The 20,153-nt window shown below is 48.4% G+C and overlaps 1 protein-coding gene across 2 annotated transcripts in view; it reads right to left on the minus strand.

Moving 5' to 3' along the window:
* LOC144823936 (sperm-specific sodium:proton exchanger-like) overlaps positions 1 to 20,153 on the minus strand; it is an 8,804,346-nt gene that overhangs the window by 5,241,757 nt on the left and 3,542,436 nt on the right. The gene's annotated exons all lie outside the window — the stretch shown is intronic.

Consider the following 20,153-nt stretch of genomic DNA (forward strand, 5'->3'; position numbering starts at 1 on the left):
CAAAGAAAACGGGGTGGCAGCCGCCGAGTGGGTTAATTACGTAAAGCTACTGTACACAACAGACCAGGAAAAGATGGACACCCAAGAACAGCTAATCCCTCCCGCAATCGAGGAAGAGGTCAAAACACCAGCCATCAACATGGCAGAGATAAGCAACCTGATTAAGAAAATTAGGACAGACAGCGCACCGGGGCCTAATGGAGTGCCAGCGGCAGTATTCAAAGCGTCACATGGATTCTGGGCGGCCCAGCTAACCACAGTCTTCAAGTATGCATTTGAAACGGCCACCGTTCCATCATCATGGAGAGGGTCAATACTTTTCCCAATTCATAAAAAAGTTGGCCGCAAAAAACCCGAAAATTATCATCTTGTGTTTCTACTAGACATTGAAGCAAAGGCATACACCAGAGTGTTGCCGAAGGAATTAGAAACCTGGGCAAAGGATCACAATATCCTCCCATTCTTCCAAACCGGATTTAGACCTTGTTAGACCTGGCACCTTGGCGTGAGTCTCCCTTCCACTTTTTGCTGATGTGCCTCAGATGTTTTGCTGGTGTTCGATGCTCAGGGCACTGCGCCACGGCCAATCCGTGCCGCAGTGCAAGTGCTCCCAATATAAAGTATATGTGTAATTTATTTCCACGATTGGCTTATTTGGTTTACTGTCAGTCCCCAGTAAAGTGCACGAGGAGTGCCGGGGCTTGTAGATACAAATGTCGCTAGTGGGCCTGCAGCGCTGGTTGCGCCACCCACAGAAGCGGCCTCGTAAGACATGACTCGGGTCCGCCATTGCAGACCCCGCGTACAGTCCCGTACTGTCACGCTGACTGCGCAAGTGCCCACACTTGCCAGTCCCTGAACCTTCCCTAAACCTCCATATCAGTCGCCCTTATGGTAGGCCTACGGGCAGGGTGCATTGAAGCGTAAGGAAGGACAAGCCTGGAGTATGGCATGTCCTCATAGTGAATTACCGCCCTTTTCGTTCTTTACTATGGAAGGACTACCGGTTCTCTTAGGCCAAGATGAGCTGCCGGAACTATTACACGCTATAGTCCTGGCAGACTCAGGGAACACGGTAGCATGTCGAGTTTAGTATGCCTGAATTCAGAATAATAAAATACTTCCTTTAGTAAGATTTATTTTAATATCCTGGGTTTGCAAATGCTACTTTTAGAAAGATAGCCTTTGCGCGCCTAACTATTTAGCCCGTCTCTGCCAGGATGTGTATCTGTTGTCTGGGTTTGTGTGAGTGACAGGGCTGGGAGGTTCCCGGGGACAGTTGGGGCTCCCCAGGTGGTGAATAGGGTGCTTACACCAGGATGGGTGGGCGGAGTAGTCCTTGACTCTGAGTAGGGTTGTGCTCCACCACCACAATGCTGTCTCCACCTCCTGCGGAGCGTCTGATGTCTCTGCCCGCACTCTGAAAGAAGACGGCAGCCTCCTCTAAACAGAGTACTCCAGAACCGGATTGAACTAGGCTCAGGCCCCCTGGCCTGCAAAGACAAAAGAATCACGGTATAAATATAGGAGCTCCGCTCCTTACAAATCAGATCCAGTTTTGACCACGACGAACCTCTGCCTGACTAGAAGGACCAAAAGAAGCTGAAGGACGGAAACCGGTCTGAATCCTGTAAGACTGGCCTGCAGTGGTGCCTTGCTGAGAACGGAGAGGAAAGGACCAGAAAGGACTTTGTAGACTTGTGCCTGAAACGATCTCCAAGGGCTTGATCGAGAGCTTGCCCCCTGAACGGAACCCCAGGACCATTGGGCTCTATCTGCTTGTGCCCGTCTGCTGTTGGGCCTTAGTTCTTATTCCCTCGCCGGAGTTGTGACTCGGGTGCCTTCGCCCCCTCCCAGGTCTTGACAGCTCGGAGCCTGGTCGCCCCGCCGTAGAGAGCCCGCTCATCCCTGAGTCGCTCTCTGCTTCAGTGCCGGCCGCCCGCTCTCCTGCCACCTCGCCGCTAACGGAGCGCGTTGTGCACCTCTCATCTTCTCCCGCCGGAATCTGCACGGAGCGCATTCCATAGCCTCGGACGGTCCGTACGTCGCAACGTACCCGACTGTCTCCTTTTGCCCTTCTACATACCAAGACCCGTGCCGCACCTCAAGAAAGGCCTCCCCGTACCGTGGTACCGGAGGCCTGGTGTGGCACTCGTCTGCCATAGAACGTGACGCCCCTCACAGATCCACGAGTACGAACTGGCGTGCTAAGAAGTAGTACGCCCCGCAGGCCTGAACGGCGCCTCGCCCCGTGAGCTGCATCGACCTCGGATCGCCGCAACCCTCCACAGTCCTGCTCCTCCACCTCGCACCTCGAGGGGGACCTGAGCCGGAGAGATCTTCTGGAGAACCGTCGGCCTCGTTCGGAGTCCGCCCTCACCAGCCACGCCTGAAATGCCTCGGACTTCCACAAGCAAGGTACACTTGAACTCGGTCCCGAGTTCACATCGGATCCAGGGTCCGCAATGTTCTTATTTCCCTGTCATCATACCTTGCTGAATAACGAACATTCAAAGACTAAATCTTTCCTATTATAATCTGGTGGCCTCTAATCGCTAAACGTTACATGGTCTTGTGATAATCCTGCTTGAATCTATCTTTTTTATAAAGTATACATATTTTTGATACAACTACACGACTGGTGTCCATTTGTGGTGGGTCAGTGGGTTTACTGTGTGTGAGATCATAAATGCTTAACTTACTATCGCCCTGAGGATTAGCCTTGTCTGCTCGCGCCACACTACCTAGAGGGTGAGCAGGGGTTATTCGAAGGAGTAGTTCCCTTGCCCTGACGTGGAGCTGAGGGTCCCTGCTTGTCACAAGTGCATACCTGTGTGTGCCAACCAGAGACCTCCGGTTCCAACATTGGTACCAGCGGTGAGGATTTCGGATTTGCATTTATGATTTATATACAGTGAATTACTGATCACCACGTAGTGAGAGCAGACCAAATAACGAGCCACAGATTACGTCCTTGCCGAGAGATCTCCAATCTCTAAACCATGCCTGGTTCACTCCCCGTGAGAGCACCCTCTGTAATCTCTGGATTCGACGAAGTTGACTGGGAAGGGCTTGAGCAGTTGAAGCTTGATCAGTTGAAAACCCTGTGCGAGAAGTTCCGAGTCTCCCAAGCGGGCTGCAAAACCAGAGCCCAGCGCATCAAGGCACTAACAGCTTGGAAAGAGTCGAGAGAGCCAGAAAATCGGGTGGTAGTGGATCCACCGGAGAGTCTTGTTGAGGTGCCGGAGGGCCTGTCATCAGAAGAGCTGGCGGACAGGGCCGCAACCAGCGCGCATGAAGTATAGATGGCCAGATTAAAAGGGCAGATGGCAATGGAAGATAAACGGCTCCAGCTGGAGCATGAGATACGCCTAAAAGAATTGGAGCTGAAAGCAAAGAGCTTGGACGCAGCTCCTGGTGGCAGCACAACGCCAGCCCAGGTAGAGTCAAGGGTCTACGAACCGAAGGATGTGGTGAAGGAGTATTTTAAGGGGGATGACATAGGGCAGTGGTTCTGGGCCTACGAGGTAGCCATGTCCTCCCACCGGGTCCCTGAGAAAGACTGGGGAGCGGGGTTGTGGGGACGGTTCCTGACTGAGGGGCGGGATACCCTGCTAGATCTTCCTTCTGAAGAGTCCAACTCCTACCCGCACATGAAAGATGCCCTGATGAATCGATTTGGGTTACTCCTGAAATGTACCGACAGCGGTTTAGGAAGTGTGTGAAGATTCAAGGGGGTACGTATGTGGAGTATGTGACCTTTTTCTGCAGAGCGCTGGATGGTTGGGTGAAGGGCAGTAAAGTAACTGATTTTCATGGGCTGCTTGATTTGATGGCATGGGAGCACTTCTCGGATAATTCTTTTCCTGAGTTACGCCAGCACCTGATCGATAGCAAGCTGTCCAACCCGATGAAGCTTGCCGAGGAAGCGGACCGCTGGCTCAGCACCAGGGTCCACAAAGGTCCAGTGGGAGACTCAGCCAAAGGAGGGCAGGGTCTCCAGCAGAAGAGTGGGGGGGACAGGCGAAAACAGAAAGGGTTCCACAAAGGCCCCCAAAGTAATCCCCAAGGGAACCAAGGGAAAGGTTCTCAGCCCCCTCCAACCCCGAAATCAACCGGGGCCCCGACAGGTAAACCTGTTCAAAGAGGGCCCATCACCTGTTTTAGGTTTGGCGACCTGGGTCATGTTGCCTCTGACCCTAAGTGTCGCTTATTTATAAAACCCGCACCCACTGGTGCTCCCCCCCGGCAACTAGCTAATGTTAACTTTGGAAAGGAAGTAGCCGTCCAAATGGGTGGGGATCCCATTCAGATGATCCTGGTCTCGCTACGAGACAGTGAGATGGTCCCCGAAAACTACCTGCCCAGTAACACTAAAAAATATGCGCAGGTAGTGACCATCAACGGTAAGAAGGCGGAGGCTTTTCGAGATACAGGAGCCAGTGTGACTGCAGTGAGGCAGCACCTGGTGTCTCAGGAGCAGGTAGTACCGCACGCCTACTGTAGGGTTGTCAACGCTGACAATTCTGAGAGCCAATGTCCGATGGCTCAGGTTCCCTTTGAGTGGGGGGGTCTCTGGTACTCTGCAAGTCGCTGTGAGGACCTCCATGCCTGTAGATTGTCTGCTAGGGAACTATTTGGAGAACTCCCCTTGGGGAAAGGTGGAGTAAACGACTCATCTGCGGATGGTGGGTCTACCTGACTGGGCGTGCGTGACCACACGGTTCATGGCAGCCAGAAGGGGTGTCGAAGAAATCCTGGAGCCTGAAGGAAAGGCCCAGGAACTGGCCTTAGAGAGAAGGCGCAGGGGGCGTGGACAGCCTGCTCCCGAAGTTCCCACGGCCCAGGGGGAAGCAGACCTCAAGGGTGATGCCCTGGAGCCTACCGGGGAACAGATCGCCGAACTGGGAGACCTGACTGAGCTGACCCATTGGCAGCAGGAAGGGGGTCCCTCCAGGGAGGAATTCTGCAAGGAGCAGAGAGAGTGCCCTTCTCTCGTAGGGATGCGGCAGCAGGCTGCAGACCAGGCCAATGGTGTTCAGTCTGGGAAACAATTGGTCTACTGGGAGAACGATCTCCTGTATTCAGAGCCTAAGGCTGCTGAACCTGGGTCAGCCCGTGTGCTGGTGGTACCCCAGAAGTTCAGAGCCTTCCTACTGGGTTTGGCCCACGATGTGCCGTTAGCAGGACATCTGGGGATGGACAAGACCTATGACAGGCTTGTCACCCACTTTTACTGGCCCCAAATGTACAGGAGCTTAGATGCTCACTGTAGGACATGCCCGACTTGCCAAGCCAGTGGTAAGTGTGGAGGGAAGAATAAGGCTCCCCTCCAACCATTCCCCGTCGTCAGTACCACATTCCAACGAGTGGGAATTGACATTGTGGGGCCTCTGGACCCCAAGACAGCCATGGGCAACAGGTTCATCCTGGTCTTGGTGGACCATGCCACCCGGTACCCTGAAGCCATCCCTCTGAGGACAGTGACGGCCCCCGTGGTGGGACGAGCGCTGATGGGAATTTTCTCTCGAGTAGGATTCCCTCTAGAGGTGGTGTCTGACAGAGGTACCAACTTTATATCGAAATATATGAAATCCCTTTGGCAAGAGTGTGGTGTAACGTACAAGTTTACCACCCCTTACCATCCCCAAGGAAACGGGTTGGTTGAAAGATTCAACCGAACCTTGAAAGGCATGATCATGGGCCTAGAAGGACCAATGAGGCGTAAGTGGGACATCCTCTTGACATGCCTACTGTTTGCGTACCGAGAGGTGCCACAGAAGTAGCTCGGGTTCAGTCCGAGGACCTCTGAGTCTGGTGCGGGAAGGCTGGGAGCAATCTCCCAGGAAACCTCCCCAGAATGTATATAGCTACATGCTGGGCTTCCGAAACCAGACCAGTCAATTCAGGAAACTTGCTGAGGCAAACCTCGAAGCCAGCCAGGAGGAGATGAAGCGGTGGTACGACCAGAATGCCACTCTGGTGGAGCTTCAACCTGGACAAAAGGTGTGGGTATTGGCCCCAGTGGAGCCTTGTGCACTTCAGGATAAGTGGACGGGTCCATTTGAGGTTGTGGAGCGCAAGAGTCCTGTCACCTACCTGGTGAACTTGGAAACTCCCAGTAACCCTTTGAGGGTCCTACATGTTAACCGCCTTAAGCCCCACTTGGAGAGGTCCGAAGTGGGCATGCTGTTGGCAACCGATGACGGAATGGAGGAGGAGACCGAGCCTCTTCCGGACCTCTTGGTGGCCTCCGAGCGAGACGGGTCAGCGGATGGAGTTAACCTCTCACCCTCCCTGACCCCTGAGCAGCAGAGTGATTGCCGCCAGCTGCTGGGGCAATTTTCTGACTTGTTCTCCCTGGTTATGGGTGTCACAGATTGGTGCGTCCATGATGTGGACACGGGAGACAGCTTGCCGGTGGAGCACAAGGCTTACCGTGTGACTGACAGGGTACGAGCCTGCATCAAAGAGGAAGTTGCGAAGATGTTTGCTCTTGGGGTGATTGAGTCCTCCAGCAGTCCTTGGGCCAGCCCAGTGGTCTTGGTCCCGAAGGCTGCGACGCCGGGAGCCACACCCGAACTACGGTTCTGTGTGGACTATCGAGGACTCAATTCGGTCACGAAGACTGACGCGCACCCCATCCCCAGAGCTGATGAGCTCATCGATCGGTTAGGGGCTGCCCGGTACCTCAGTACGTTTGACTTAACGTCTGGGTACTGGCAGATCGCCTTAACTGACGGGGCCAAGGAGAGGTCAGCGTTTTCAACCCCAGATGGGCACTACTAATTCCGGGTTATGCCCTTCGGGATGAAAAACACCCTTGCCACCCTCCAGAGGTTGGTCAACCAGGTGTTGGTTGGACTGGACGCGTTCAGTGCCGCCTACCTGTACGACATCGCAGTGTTCAGCAGTATGTGTGAATGAACACTTGCGACACCTGTGGGAAGTGTTGGCGGCTCTGCGCAAGGCAGGCCTCACGATCAAGGCAAGCAAGTGTCAGATCGGGCAGGGTTCGGTGGTGTATTTGGGACACCAAGTTGGGAGCGGCCAGGTGGTGCCTCTTCACCCCAAAATTCAAACCATTCTGAGTTGGGAAGCCCCCAAGACCCAAACGGAGGTGAGGGCCTTCCTTGGACTCACCGGGTATTACAGGAGGTTCGTCAAGGGATATGGCACCATCGTTGCCCCCTTGACCGAGCTGACTTCGAAGAAGCAGCCCCGGAAAGTGATCTGGACTGACGCCTGTCAGGTAGCATTCGACACCCTGAAAATGGCCACGTGCACTGCGCCCGTGCTCCTGGCTCCTGATTTCTCCAGAGAGTTCTTAGTGCAGGCAGACGCTTCAGAGCATGGGATTGGGGCTGTCCTCTCACAGACGACTGAGGAGGGCTGGGATCACCCTATGGCCTTCATCAGTCGGAGGTTACTTCCACGGGAACAGAAGTGGAGTGCGATTGAGCGAGAAGCTTTTGCTGTGGTCTGGGCCCTGAAGAAGCTAAGACCCTACTTGTTTGGGTCTCACTTCCGAGTTCAGACGGACCACAGGCCCCTCAGATGGTTGATGCAAATGAGGGGTAAGAACCCGAAACTGTTGAGGTGGTCCATTTCTCTACAGAGTATGGACTTTACGGTGGAACACCGCCCTGGCATAGACCACGCCAATGCTGACGGTCTGTCAAGGTTTTTCCGCCTTAGTGATGAGGAACTCCCTGGGCAAGGGTAGTTCTCCCCACATTTCAGTTGGAGGGGACACGTTTTAGACCTGGCACCTTGGCGTGAGTCTCCCTTCCACTTTTTGCTGATGTGCCTCAGATGTTTTGCTGGTGTTCGATGCTCAGGGCACTGCGCCATGGCCAATCCGTGCCGCAGTGCAAGTGCTCCCGATGTAAAGTATATGTGTAATTGATTTCCACGATTGGCTTATTTGGTTTACTGTCAGTCCCCAGTAAAGTGCACGAGGAGTGCCGGGGCTTGTAGATACAAATGCCGCTAGTGGGCCTGCAGCGCTGGTTGCGCCATCCACAGAAGCGGCCTCGTAAGACATGACTCGGGTCTGCCATTGCAGACCCCGCATACAGTCCCGTACTGTCACGCTGACTGCGCAAGTGCCCACACTTGCCAGTCCCTGAACCTTCCCTAAACCTCCATATCAGTCGCCCTTATGGTAGGCCTACGGGCAGGGTGCATTGAAGCGTAAGGTAGGACAAGCCTGGAGTATGGCATGTCCTCATAGTGAATTACCCCCCTTTTCGTTCTTCACTATGGAAGGGCTACCGGTTCTCTTAGGCCAAGATGAGCTGTCGGAACGATTACACGCTATATTCCCGGCAGACTCAGGGAACACGGTAGCATGTCGAGTTTAGTATGCCTGAACTCAGAATAATAAAATACTTCCTTTAGTAAGGTTTATTTTAATATCCTGGGTTTGCAAATGCTACTTTTAGAAAGATAGCCTTTGCGCGCCTAACTATTTAGCCCGCCTCTGCCAGGATGTGTATCTGTTGTCTGGGTTTGTGTGAGTGACAGGGCTGGGAGGTTCCCGGGGACAGTTGGACCCCCCAGGTGGTGAATAGGGTGCTTACACTAGGATGGGTGAGAGGAGTAGTCCTTGAGTCTGAGTAGGGTTGTGCTCCACCACCACAATGCTGGCTCCACCTCCTGCGGAGCGTCTGATGTCTCTGCCCGCACTCTGAAAGAAGACGGCAGCCTCCTGTAAACAGAGTACTCCAGAACCGGGTTGAACTAGGCTCAGGCCCCCTGGCCTGCAAAGACAAAAGAATCACGGTATAAATTTAGGAGCTCCGCTCCTTACAAATCAGATCCAGTTTTGACCACGACAAACCTCTGCCTGACTAGAAGGACCAAGAGAAGCTGAAGGACGGAAACCGGTCTGAATCCTGTAAGACTGGCCTGCAGTGGTGCCTTGCTGAGAACGGAGAGGAAAGGACCAGAAAGGACTTTGTAGACTTGTGCCTGAAACGATCTCCAAGGACTTGATCAAGAGCTTGCCCCCTGAACGGAACCCCAGGACCATTGGGCTCTATCTGCTTGTGCCCGTCTGCTGTTGGGCCTTAGTTCTTATTCCCTCGCCGGAGTTGTGACTCGGGTGCCTTCGCCCCCTCCCAGGTCTTGACAGCTCGGAGCCTGGTCGCCCCGCCGTAGAGAGCCCGCTCATCCCTGAGTCGCTGTCCGCTTCAGTGCCGGGCCGCCTGCTCTCCTGCCACCTCGCCGCTAACGGAGCGCGTTGTGCACCTCTAATCTTCTCCCGCCGGAATCTGCACGGAGCGCATTCCATAGCTTCAGACGGTCCGTACGTCGCAAGGTACCCGACTGTCTCGCTTTGCCCTCCTGCATACCAAGACCCGTGCTGCCGCACCTCAAGAAAGGCCTCCCCGTACCGTGGTACCGGAGGCCTGGTGTGACACTCGTCTGCCATAGAATGAGACGCCCCTCACAGATCCACGAGTACGAACTGGCGTGCTAAGAAGTAGTACGCCCCGCAGGCCTGAACGGCGCCTCGCCCCGTGAGCTACATCGACCTCGGATCGCCGCAACCCTCCACAGTCCTGCTCCTCCACCTCGCACCTCGAGGGGGACCTGAGCCGGAGAGATCTTCTGGAGAACCGTCGGCCTCGTTCGGAGTCCGCCCTCACCAGCCACGCCTGAAACGCCTCAGACTTCCACAAGCAAGGTACACTTGAACTCCGTCCCGAGTTCACATCGGATCCAGGGTCCGCAACGTTCTTATTTCCCTGTCATCGTACCTTGCTGAATAACGAACATTCAAAGACTAAATCTTTCCTATTATAATCTGGTGGCCTCGAATCTCTAAAGGTTACATGGTCTTGTGATAATCCTGCTTGAATCTATCTTTTATATAAAGTATACATATTTTTGATACAACTACACGACTGGTGTCCATTTGTGGTGGGTCAGTGGGTTTACTGTGTGTGATCATAAATGCTTAACTTACTATCGCCCTGAGGATTAGCCTTGTCTGCTCGCGCCACACTACCTAGAGGGTGAGCAGGGGTTATTCGAAGGAGTAGTTCCCTTGCCCTGACGTGGAGCTGAGAGTCCCTGCTTGTCACAAGTGCATACCTGTGCCAACCAGAGACCTCCGGTTCCAGCAGACCTCAATGCTCTACTATAGACAACATCTTAGCACTGGGTCATCTGTCCTGACACACGACGCAGCCCTCTCAACCCCATTTGTTTTGCTGCTTCGTAGATTATAGTGCAGCATTTCACCGAGGGGATCGTGGCAAGCTATGGAGAAAACTCACCAACTGGGGCATGCCTCAAAAGTTGTTAAAGGCGATAACTGCTCTATATGAAGGGACCGGGGTGCGCATTAAAACAAGCCAACCTTCGATAACAACCAAGGTCCCAACTAATAATGGTCTCAAACAAGGGTGCGTCCTTGCCCCTTTACTTTTTAACATCTACACCTCCGACTTGGGTCAAGTCCTGGAGGGCGAAAACATAGTTATACCAAAGTTGGGGAATGAGCGGCTTCAAATCCTCTAATATGCGGACGACCTTGTAATCTTGGACCATACAAGGTCAGGTCTACAGAAAGCCTTAGAAGCGCTACACAGATTCAATCAAAAGAATAATCTACTGGTAAACCAGGAGAAGACCAAGATCCTTATCTTTGGGAAATAACACCGAAAGAAGACAGCTCAATGGCACCTAGGTGACTTGCAAATCAGAACTTGTAAAAGCTATAACTATTTGGGTCTCAGGCTAACGGAAGGGGCAAAACCATCAGCTCACTTGAAATATCTAAGAAACAAAGGGGCCGGAATCATCTGTAGCTTGAGAAGTCTCAACCGAAGACTACACAGCCATTCCACTGAACCCATTCTGAAAGTAGTAAAAGCAAAAGTAGTGCCCTCAGTCAACTACGCCCATTAAATCTTTCCTGGCACCCTCACTAACATTTTCATGAGCTACCAAATCTCTGTATACAAGAAAGTATTATTCATCTCTCGACAGGCAAGAAGAGCCAGAGTAAGGCTGGAGCTGGGTCTAATTCGCCCAGACATTTCCTGTCTTGGCAACACCATAAAATACTATATTAGTACCCTGCGAGCTCCAGCAACAGCCTTGAAAGCGCAAATTAAAACAATCTTTGAAGAATGTGGTTCTTCTTGGCATGTGCAATTGACAGAGGCCACAAAGTTGCTAGAAATAGAGGTGCAAAACCTTGACAACTTAAACATCCCAATAGCTGCATGGAAAAGAGCGGTGAACAGACAGGTCAAGAATATTTCATACGCAAAAGACCTGGAAAGTTTACATTATCATCTAAGTCTCTCTTCATTAGACGCCTCCTATATAGTGGGAAAACCACAGCCTTATCTTGAGCAAGCACTATCAGTTCAAACTCCTAAAAAGATCACTTACATGAGGCTACTCGCTTTGCCCATTGTGGATTTTAACCAAAGCTGGGCTCGTCCGGAGAAGTTAGCTGCATGTAGACTTTGCAACTACCATCAGGAATCCTGTCTCCATTTATTGTGCTGTTGTCCAAAGTTAGCTAGTGAGAGGCTTTGTTTGGTCACCCCTATCTGCAGAGCTCACGGCCTCACACGATGTAGCGAAGTCTCGGACTTGTGCTTTTCTTCGATCTCAACCCAGACAGTAGCACGGCTGGGGAAATTCTTAGAACTAATTCGAGCCGCACTGTCTGCGAAAATAGAGCCTCATAAGGAAAACAGTCGGCCCGGAAGTATGGGAGCTGCGGACATACTTCCCACTTAAAAAATAATGCACTTTGCACTCATACTGTTTATCTAGAATGTGATACTGTTTTTAGGGTTTTTCTTTTAATGCTCCACTAGGTTGTAGGAACAAGTAGGGAATGTAACTGTTTTGTTTTTAAACAATTATTTTATACTGTTAGTATATTGTAATGATTTTAAGTAATCGAACAATAAAAGGATTTCACTTTCACTCACAGTTTAAATGTGTTATTGCCATACAACTGCCTCCTGAAGTAGTGTATGTTGTTTGGAGTCCACGCTGTGTCGGTGGTTCGCTAGTCCCTGCCTTCTATTTGTCTTTCAATGCCGCTATCAAACCCATATTGCAGGAAATTCCCAGCAAATCGTGTTTGCTCATTAATTCATATCCTAAACATGCACTTTCCTTAAAGAGGTCTCCACTTCTTTCCATATGCGTAGGTCAGCCCAGTTTCCCATGGAGGTAGGGCTTGTAAACAACTCAATGGCATGCCAGGTGCATAGGAAACTAACATACGGGTTTTCTAGAGGTATCGGTCTCAGCAGATTTTTACTACCTTTAAGGGCCTCCAATTCTCATACTTCTCTTTTAGGGACCTAGCAGGATTCTTGCATCCATCATGTTATATCTAGATAATTGCAATGGGATCTAGACCAGGTTGTCAACCAAAACACTGCTCGATAGCCACACACATATTACCGATTCCTCAATGGTTGCTTTAGCAAAATTTTCAGTTTTCCACAGTGGTGTTCTATGTATCAACTTTCTACTTGGATTCTCCTTAGCAACCGCTGGCACACAAACATTTGTTTTCTTAATTGAAAACAAGCGTTACAATTTTTTTCACTTCCCTGAAAACCCACCTCCTATCTATTTAAGTATAGTGACTTTTTGAAAAGTTCAGCTATTATTAACATGTTTCATATGTGATGGAAAGTTAAGGCAATCAAAAATAGACACTGGAAAGCCTAGCCCTTTCTGGGGTCAAGATTCGATTAATAATTTAATGATGCGTTTTGAAATGTATAGCTCCAGGGTCCAAATCTCAGTGGTTTAATAATGACAGTATGTGTTCACTGTTTAATATGTTCAACAATACTTACCAGTCCACTTCTTTGTTCTTGTGCAAATCATAGGAACTCCCTCACTCATTAATACAGCCTGTCAACTGGTTCAATGGGGGTCCCAAGAACAGTCACCACATCCGCTAGGCTGCGCCTGGTCCAGCTCTACTATTTACATGCATCTTATCTCACCCCAGCGCTCCTCCATCCAGCTGGGTTTAGTCCGACCCCAGCCTGTACTAGATGCGGTCACAACCCAACGGACTTCCTTCACATGGTATGGGCCTGTCCCAACCTGGCGCGGTTCTGGAAGGAAATAGAGGAAGAGCTTACTCAAATCTTGGGGTGGGTGGTCCCCCACGACCCTAAACACACACTCCTGGGTATTACTGATGGGTTTGACGGGTCTAGGAACGAGAAAGTATTTCTGACTACAGCATCGGTGGTCGCTAGGAGGGACATTTATTTATTTATTTTGAAAGTTTTATAGAGCGCGAACCAGACCCTTGCGGGTATCAGAGCGCTTTACAAGCAGTGAAAAAATTATACAACACAATAAAAAATATCCATATAAGTCAAGCAATGAAAGTTATACAACGTAATACGAAATACAAATATGTGTGTACATATTGTGCATAAATACAACAAACAAGAGAGGTAGATCAAAACTGAATCCTACGTTGAGCCAAATAGGATACAGATAAAGGTGCGGGCCAAGAGAGCCGAGTATCATGTAGGTTGTCTGTTTGCATCTATATAAGACAAGACCTTCAATGGAGCTCATGTGTATTTTTCCATGAGAATCGCCTTTACTTCCTTTTTGAACATTGCAGTATATTTGGTAAGTCTGGTTTCAGGGGGTAGTGCGTTCCAAATCCTAGGAGCCATCCCTGAGAAGGAGCGTTTGTACATTTTCACCTTATTAAATCTGGATGGTTTCAGTAATAGGTTTTCTGCACTTCTTGTGGATCTCTTGCCTCCAGAGATAGACAGTTTACGAGAGAGATAGCTGGGTGCTTTATGGTGAATGGCTTTGTGGGTCAAGCATGCTATTTTTAGGTGAATTCTGGGTTCCCATGGTAGCCAGTTCAATGCTTTTAGGTCAGGGGAGATGTGGGATATTTTTTTGGAGCCCGTGATGAGCCTGGCTGCCGAGTTGATGGTGGCTCTAAGTGGTGCTGTTGTAACTTTGGGGAGACCGCACAGAGAGACACTTTCGTATTCGATCCTGGGGATAACTAGGGCTTGAACTGCCGTCTTGAAGTCGTTTTTTGGTAGGAAGGGTTTAAGTTTCCTTTAAATATTAATCTGGAAATTTGCTCCTTTTGTTGCGTTGGCAATGTGTTTCTGCATGTTGAGGTTGCCATCAAGGGTAATACCCAGAGATTTAGCTGAGTCAATGATTGTTGGTTGCATGTTGAATGCTGTGAGGTGTTTGAACGAATCCTGGAGAGGGGGATTTTGGAGGGTGGAGCATTGAGTAGGAATTCAGTTTTGAGTGCATTAGGCTTGAGATGGTTCTCAGCTAGCCATGTTTGGGCGTTCAATAGCGTTTGATTGAGTAGTTTGACATCTTCAGGGGTATGAATCTTCAGATAGAGTTGTGTATCATCTGCATACATGTGAAATTGGACGTTGGATGCTTGCAGCAGGATAGTAAGAGGCTCCATGAAAAGATTGAATAGTGTAGGGGAGAGTGCGGATCCTTGTTGAACTCCAAGAGTAACTGGTATAGGTTTGGAAAAGGAGTTATTGACCTTGAATTTTTGGGTCCGGTTTTGAAGAAAGGAGGTAAACCAATTGACCACTGGGCCTGAAAGACCCATTCTGAGGTTTAGTAGTTCAATCAGGTTCTCATGTTTGACCGTATCAAAGGCGGAGGATAGATCTAGCAAGATGAGTAGGCATGATCCATTCTGGTCGAGTATTTGTAATGCATCATCGATGATGTGAGTCATGGCTGTTTCGGTGCTATGTCCTGCTCTGAAGCCAGATTGGTGATTGTCAAGGAGGTCGGAGAGGTCAATGTGTTTTGTCAGTTGTTGTAGAACGCATTGTTCCAAGAGTTTGGCTAGGGTAGGGCTGTTCGAGATAGGGCGATAGTTGTTAAGGTCCATCGGGTCAGCTGTGGGTTTTTTTAGGACGGGTGTGACTTGACCAATTTTGAGGACGTCAGGGATGCAGCCTTGATGTAGAGAGCTGTTGATGATCTTGGTCCAGAGCGGAAGGATCAGAGGGGTTAGATCTTTAACTGCGTTAGCTGGGAGAGGATCGGAGGTATGATTGGCCGGCTTGAGGGTGTTAAGAATCTTGCCTACATCTTCTTCAGTGTATGAGTAGAAGGAGGACCAGGTTGCCTCATTTTTTATTTGAAGTTTTGAGGATGTTTGTTGTGGCGGAGTTGGAGGAGAGGGAGGGGTTCTAATAGGAGGGCAGGACTGAAGGACTATGAGGTCATTAAGCAGATTCCTCTTGATGTTTTCTGTTTTTCTGTTTTTTTCCTGGCAATGTCCGGAGCCCCCTATTATCGGAAGATGGCGGGCTGGGGTGGACTGGTGTGCCACGCAGGAGAAGGTTATGTATGAAGCACGTGGGTGCCCCAAGAAATATCGCAAAGTGTGGGGGAAATGGTTGGGGGGAGGTGGGTTGATCGTTGGGGAACTATCTATTTGTCACAAAACTGTATTTTAATGGTATCTGTCCGATGGGTTGTGCAGAGTCTTATATGTAATCCACAACTTTCATGGGTCTATGATGCAATGCTGGTGTATTCCTTTAAAAAATCACAAAAAATGTGTTCATAAAAAAATACTAAATGTCTATAGATTGGACTCCTGTACTGTTAGCTACTAAAAAAGCTTTAAACTTTCAACTTGTTTTTAACTTAATATAAAAAATACAGCCAGTCAAAGAACTGCTACTAAATATACTGATCTTAATGATATGTCTGCCACCTGTTCCAGTGTGTTTTGATGTTCCGGAGTGACTGTGCTCACCACCAGTAACCTAAACCAACAAATGGGGGAGCTACTGGATTGAAAAGGGAAAATGGACAATATATCAAGTAATAGAAATGTCTAGAATTGGGCCATACCAAAGCCTGGAAATTAGATTCGGAAAGCTCTGGTGTAGGTAAGAGAAATTACATTTCACAACCCAGGTAACCCAAAATGACTTCACAAATGCTAAATGATGCACTCAAAATGTTTGCAGTGCAAGTGGGAACTAATAGTTAGATGGCACGCACAGTTCTGGATGGAATTAACAGAGGGAAATCGGAAAAACAGGAATAAAGTATACTCAAGGTCATAAATCCTCAGAAAAAGTGAGGGGGATAACCAAGTTAGGCAGTATGCAAATGACATCATCGCCGATGACATCGACATCATCGAGCGACCACACGTGGCACCACAGGAAGCAGCATCACAACCCATTACCTCACAGGAAGTGACATCACAAAAAGTGGAATCAGATCTTAACAGTATACATGTTTAGCAGGTCTATCATGCGTACATTTGAGTGCATTATAATATTTAACAGATACGATTTTGAGTCGGGTTGTGCCCAAAAAGTGATGCAACCCTGACAAAAATGGGGCTTAATTCATAACTGTATTCTTTATAACACTGCAACAAATAAATTGGCACCAACGGGAAATGTGGCCGTAAATACATTTTGCTTAACATTATTTTGCGGTAGTGTGGAGGTTCCGCGGAGTGGGCGGGGCCGCGTCGCCCGTTGGCCGTTTGCAGCACCAGCGTGGTAGTGCTCGTGACGGCCAACGGCCGACGGCAGCAGGGAAGGGATTAATTGGGTGCAAGTTCTTTTTCTTTTTTTTTGTCTATTGTTTTTAGAGTCTGTGTTTTTGTATGCCTTGGACTCTGTGTTGGTCTCTCTTTGAGGCTTCTACCATAATTTGTCCCCTGTTGATAATAATGTTGTTCTTTATATTCTCTATCTCATTAAATCCTGTAAAGCACTCTGATACCCGCTAGGATCATGTTTGAGCTATATAAATAAATAAAAATAAATAAAATCTGCATTTTAAAATATCTTATGGGGTTAAGGTACCTGCTGCAGAATCTTTGTGTGCCAACTAAATCTCAGGGAATAATAATTGTAAAATAACTCTGGAGGTTAACATATTTACTGGAGAGATCTGTGTTTTTTCTAGTCCCAGTTTGGAATCAAAGTAGCATAGAGGGTTGATAGGTCTCCTGCACAGCACATCATGTAACATGCAGATGACACATTTTTATCCTATGTAGCTAGGTAAGCAGGTTACTGCTTTTAACACAAAGACCCTTTTGTTTCTTGCAGTTCATAAATTGTATCGTTTCAATACAGCACAGTGAGCTATGAGGAAAATGTATTTATTTATTTATTTGTGTCATTTGTAGAGCGCCTCAATCACCCCACATGGGGTATCTCCGCGCTATAGATACAGCCGGTGAGGAATCTGAGCAGTTTTTAGCAGAAGAGTATAGTCTTTAGATTTTTCTGGAAACTCAGGTAGTTGGTGCAGATGCGGATATCCAGTGGGAGCTGGTTCCAGTATTGGGGTGCCAGATTGGAGAATGATTTACCTCCCAATCTGGATTGTTTGATTCGTGGGACAACGAGAAGACCTTTCCCCCTAGAGCGTAGAGTCCGCAGGGGAGAGTGTCTAGTCAGTTTATTTGAGAGGTACGCGGGACCTAGTTGGTTAAGACTTTTAAACACCAGGCAGCAGATTTTAAATTTAATCCTTGAGCGGATTGGTAACCAGTGGAGTTTGTGCAATAAAGGCAGGGAGGGGGTGCAGTAGGGAGAGCTGGTTACCAGGCGGGCCGCTGTATTCTGTACCACCTGAAGGCCATCCAGGTCAGATTCCTTGGCCGCGATCAACATGGCATTGCTAAAGTCCAGGCGACTGAGGACCAGGGCATGAACTAGAGTTTTCCGGGTGAACGAGGGGAGGAAGTGAAAGACTCTACGGAGGAGACTCAGTGCATGAAAGCAGGCGCGTTTTGTGGTGGCTATGTGTTCACTGAAGTTGAGTTTATTATTAATTAGGACTCCCAGATTTTTGACCGTTGGTTTGGGGGAAGGTGCCTGGCCCATTTCTTCCGGCCACCAGCTGGGGGACCAGGTGGATACTGCATCTCTAAAGAGCATTATCTCCGAGCATGAGACTCCTACACCCTGCAACTCACACTTTCTTAAGTAACACATCCAGGACATTGCTTCACACACATATGGTTTATTGTCAATGTATAATGTGCACGTTTGATGTAAGTGCTCTGACATTCTGCATTGGGATGAGTAGTGCTATAACGCTATAAAAGACATACAACAAAATAATGGGAATCATATTGTTATTTGTGTAAATAGTGGGACAGACCAACATATATGACATTCTTACAGTGCAAGCTTATCTCTTACATACAGGGACTGAAAAAAGTCAAACGCATGCCTGTCATAAGCACCTGTGAAGTGATACGCTGTGCACATTTGTTTCGCCTCCCTTGCATTTAGGTTTGAAGCTCCAGACAGCTCCCCGCCAGGATACGCCAACGTAAGGAGGCCTAATGGCACCTTGACCTTTGCTTTAGCTCAGCTGGAATCTGATAAGCCACTTTTTTCGTCTGCACTTTGCTGCTCGTAACGAAAGCAGACACCTGTGTTCCACTGTCTGGAAATTCCACTGGGACACGTTTAGCATTTTTCTATCGGGCCCAATTTCTTGGCAGGGTGGGTGGCGTCCACACTGAAAAGATTGGTAAACGACGTCTACCCATATGTACTCTCGGCTTGTACCCCGGATATATCTAACATAGTACGAGCGTTCAAACAAACCTTTAACATAACATAACATAACATAACATAAAGGGTGAAAAGCACTAATGAAAGGAATACAGAGCAGAAGTAATATTAAGTGCAGAAGTATGAACGCTATTCCAATATGGTCAGTGATGGACGGTACACGATATCACAAAGTCAAGGCCAAGTTCCTTTCCACGATTGAATCATGGAGCCTCTTACAGCCTGATTCATGAAGCTAAATTCCACTCGCAAAGGGCAAGATTCTCAGAATCTTGCCTTTTGCGAGTGCAATTTTGGCATTTGGGATTCACAATCCCAAATGCAAAAATCGCTAATGAAGAATTAGCTAATATGCGAGGATTAGCATTTAAGGAATCTCTATTAGAGATTCCTTAAATGCTATTCATGACACTTTCAAAAATTGCGATTTTGTAAATTTGGGCCGCTATTTACCGAGAGGTCAGACCTCTCGGTAAATAGCAAAAACTTAGAAAAATGCTTTTAAAAGCATTTTTCTAAGTTGCATGTTGCACACACACATGTCCTTTGGACATGTGTGCGCGCAACACCTGTTCAAATGTGCATTTTAGGGGTGCTACAGGGTGTCCTTTGGACACCCCTGGCACCCTTAAAATCGCTATCTTATTTGCGAGTAGTAAATTGCTACTCGCAAATAAGGGATACTCCCCATTCATTCCTATGGGCCTTTTGGCCCATAGGAATGAATGGGGAGTTATTCCTTTTTTTGCGAGTAGCAATTTTCTACTCGCAAATAGAGAACATGTAGGAATCGCTATTTATTTAGCAATTCCTACATGAATACCGTTTTGCGTGTCCTCAATAGCGAGTCGCTATGATTCGCTATTAGGGCCACGCAAAACGGCCCGTACATGAATCAGGCTGTTGGTTATTTGAAGCAGTCCTTAGGCAGCACAATTACTATACAAAAGTCACAAGTACAACAACATGCACTGTTAATATAAGTAAAGTAAAAACAAAAACTTAAAAGCAAAAACTTAGAAAAATGCTTTTAAAAGCATTTTTCTAAGTTGCATGTTGCACACACACATGTCCTTTGGACATGTGTGTGCGCAACACCTGTTCAAATGTGCATTTTAGGGGTGCTACAGGGTGTCCTTTGGACACCCCTGGCACCCTTAAAATCACTATCTTATTTGCGAGTAGTAAATTGCTACTCGCAAATAAGGGATACTCCCCATTCATTCCTATGGGCCTTTTGGCCCATAGGAATGAATGGGGAGTTATTCCTTTTTTTGCGAGTAGCAATTTTCTACTCGCAAATAGAGAACATGTAGGAATCGCTATTTATTTAGCAATTCCTACATGAATACCGTTTTGCGTGTCCTCAATAGCGAGTCGCTATGATTCGCTATTAGGGCCACGCAAAACGGCCCGTACATGAATCAGGCTGTTAGTTATTTGAAGCAGTCCTTAGGCAGCACAATTACTATACAAAAGTCACAAGTACAACAACATGCACTGTTAATATAAGTAAAGTCAATGTAAGGA

Source organism: Lissotriton helveticus, chromosome 3_1, assembly GCF_964261635.1.
Source record: "Lissotriton helveticus chromosome 3_1, aLisHel1.1, whole genome shotgun sequence".
Classification (NCBI taxonomy): domain Eukaryota; kingdom Metazoa; phylum Chordata; class Amphibia; order Caudata; family Salamandridae; genus Lissotriton; species Lissotriton helveticus.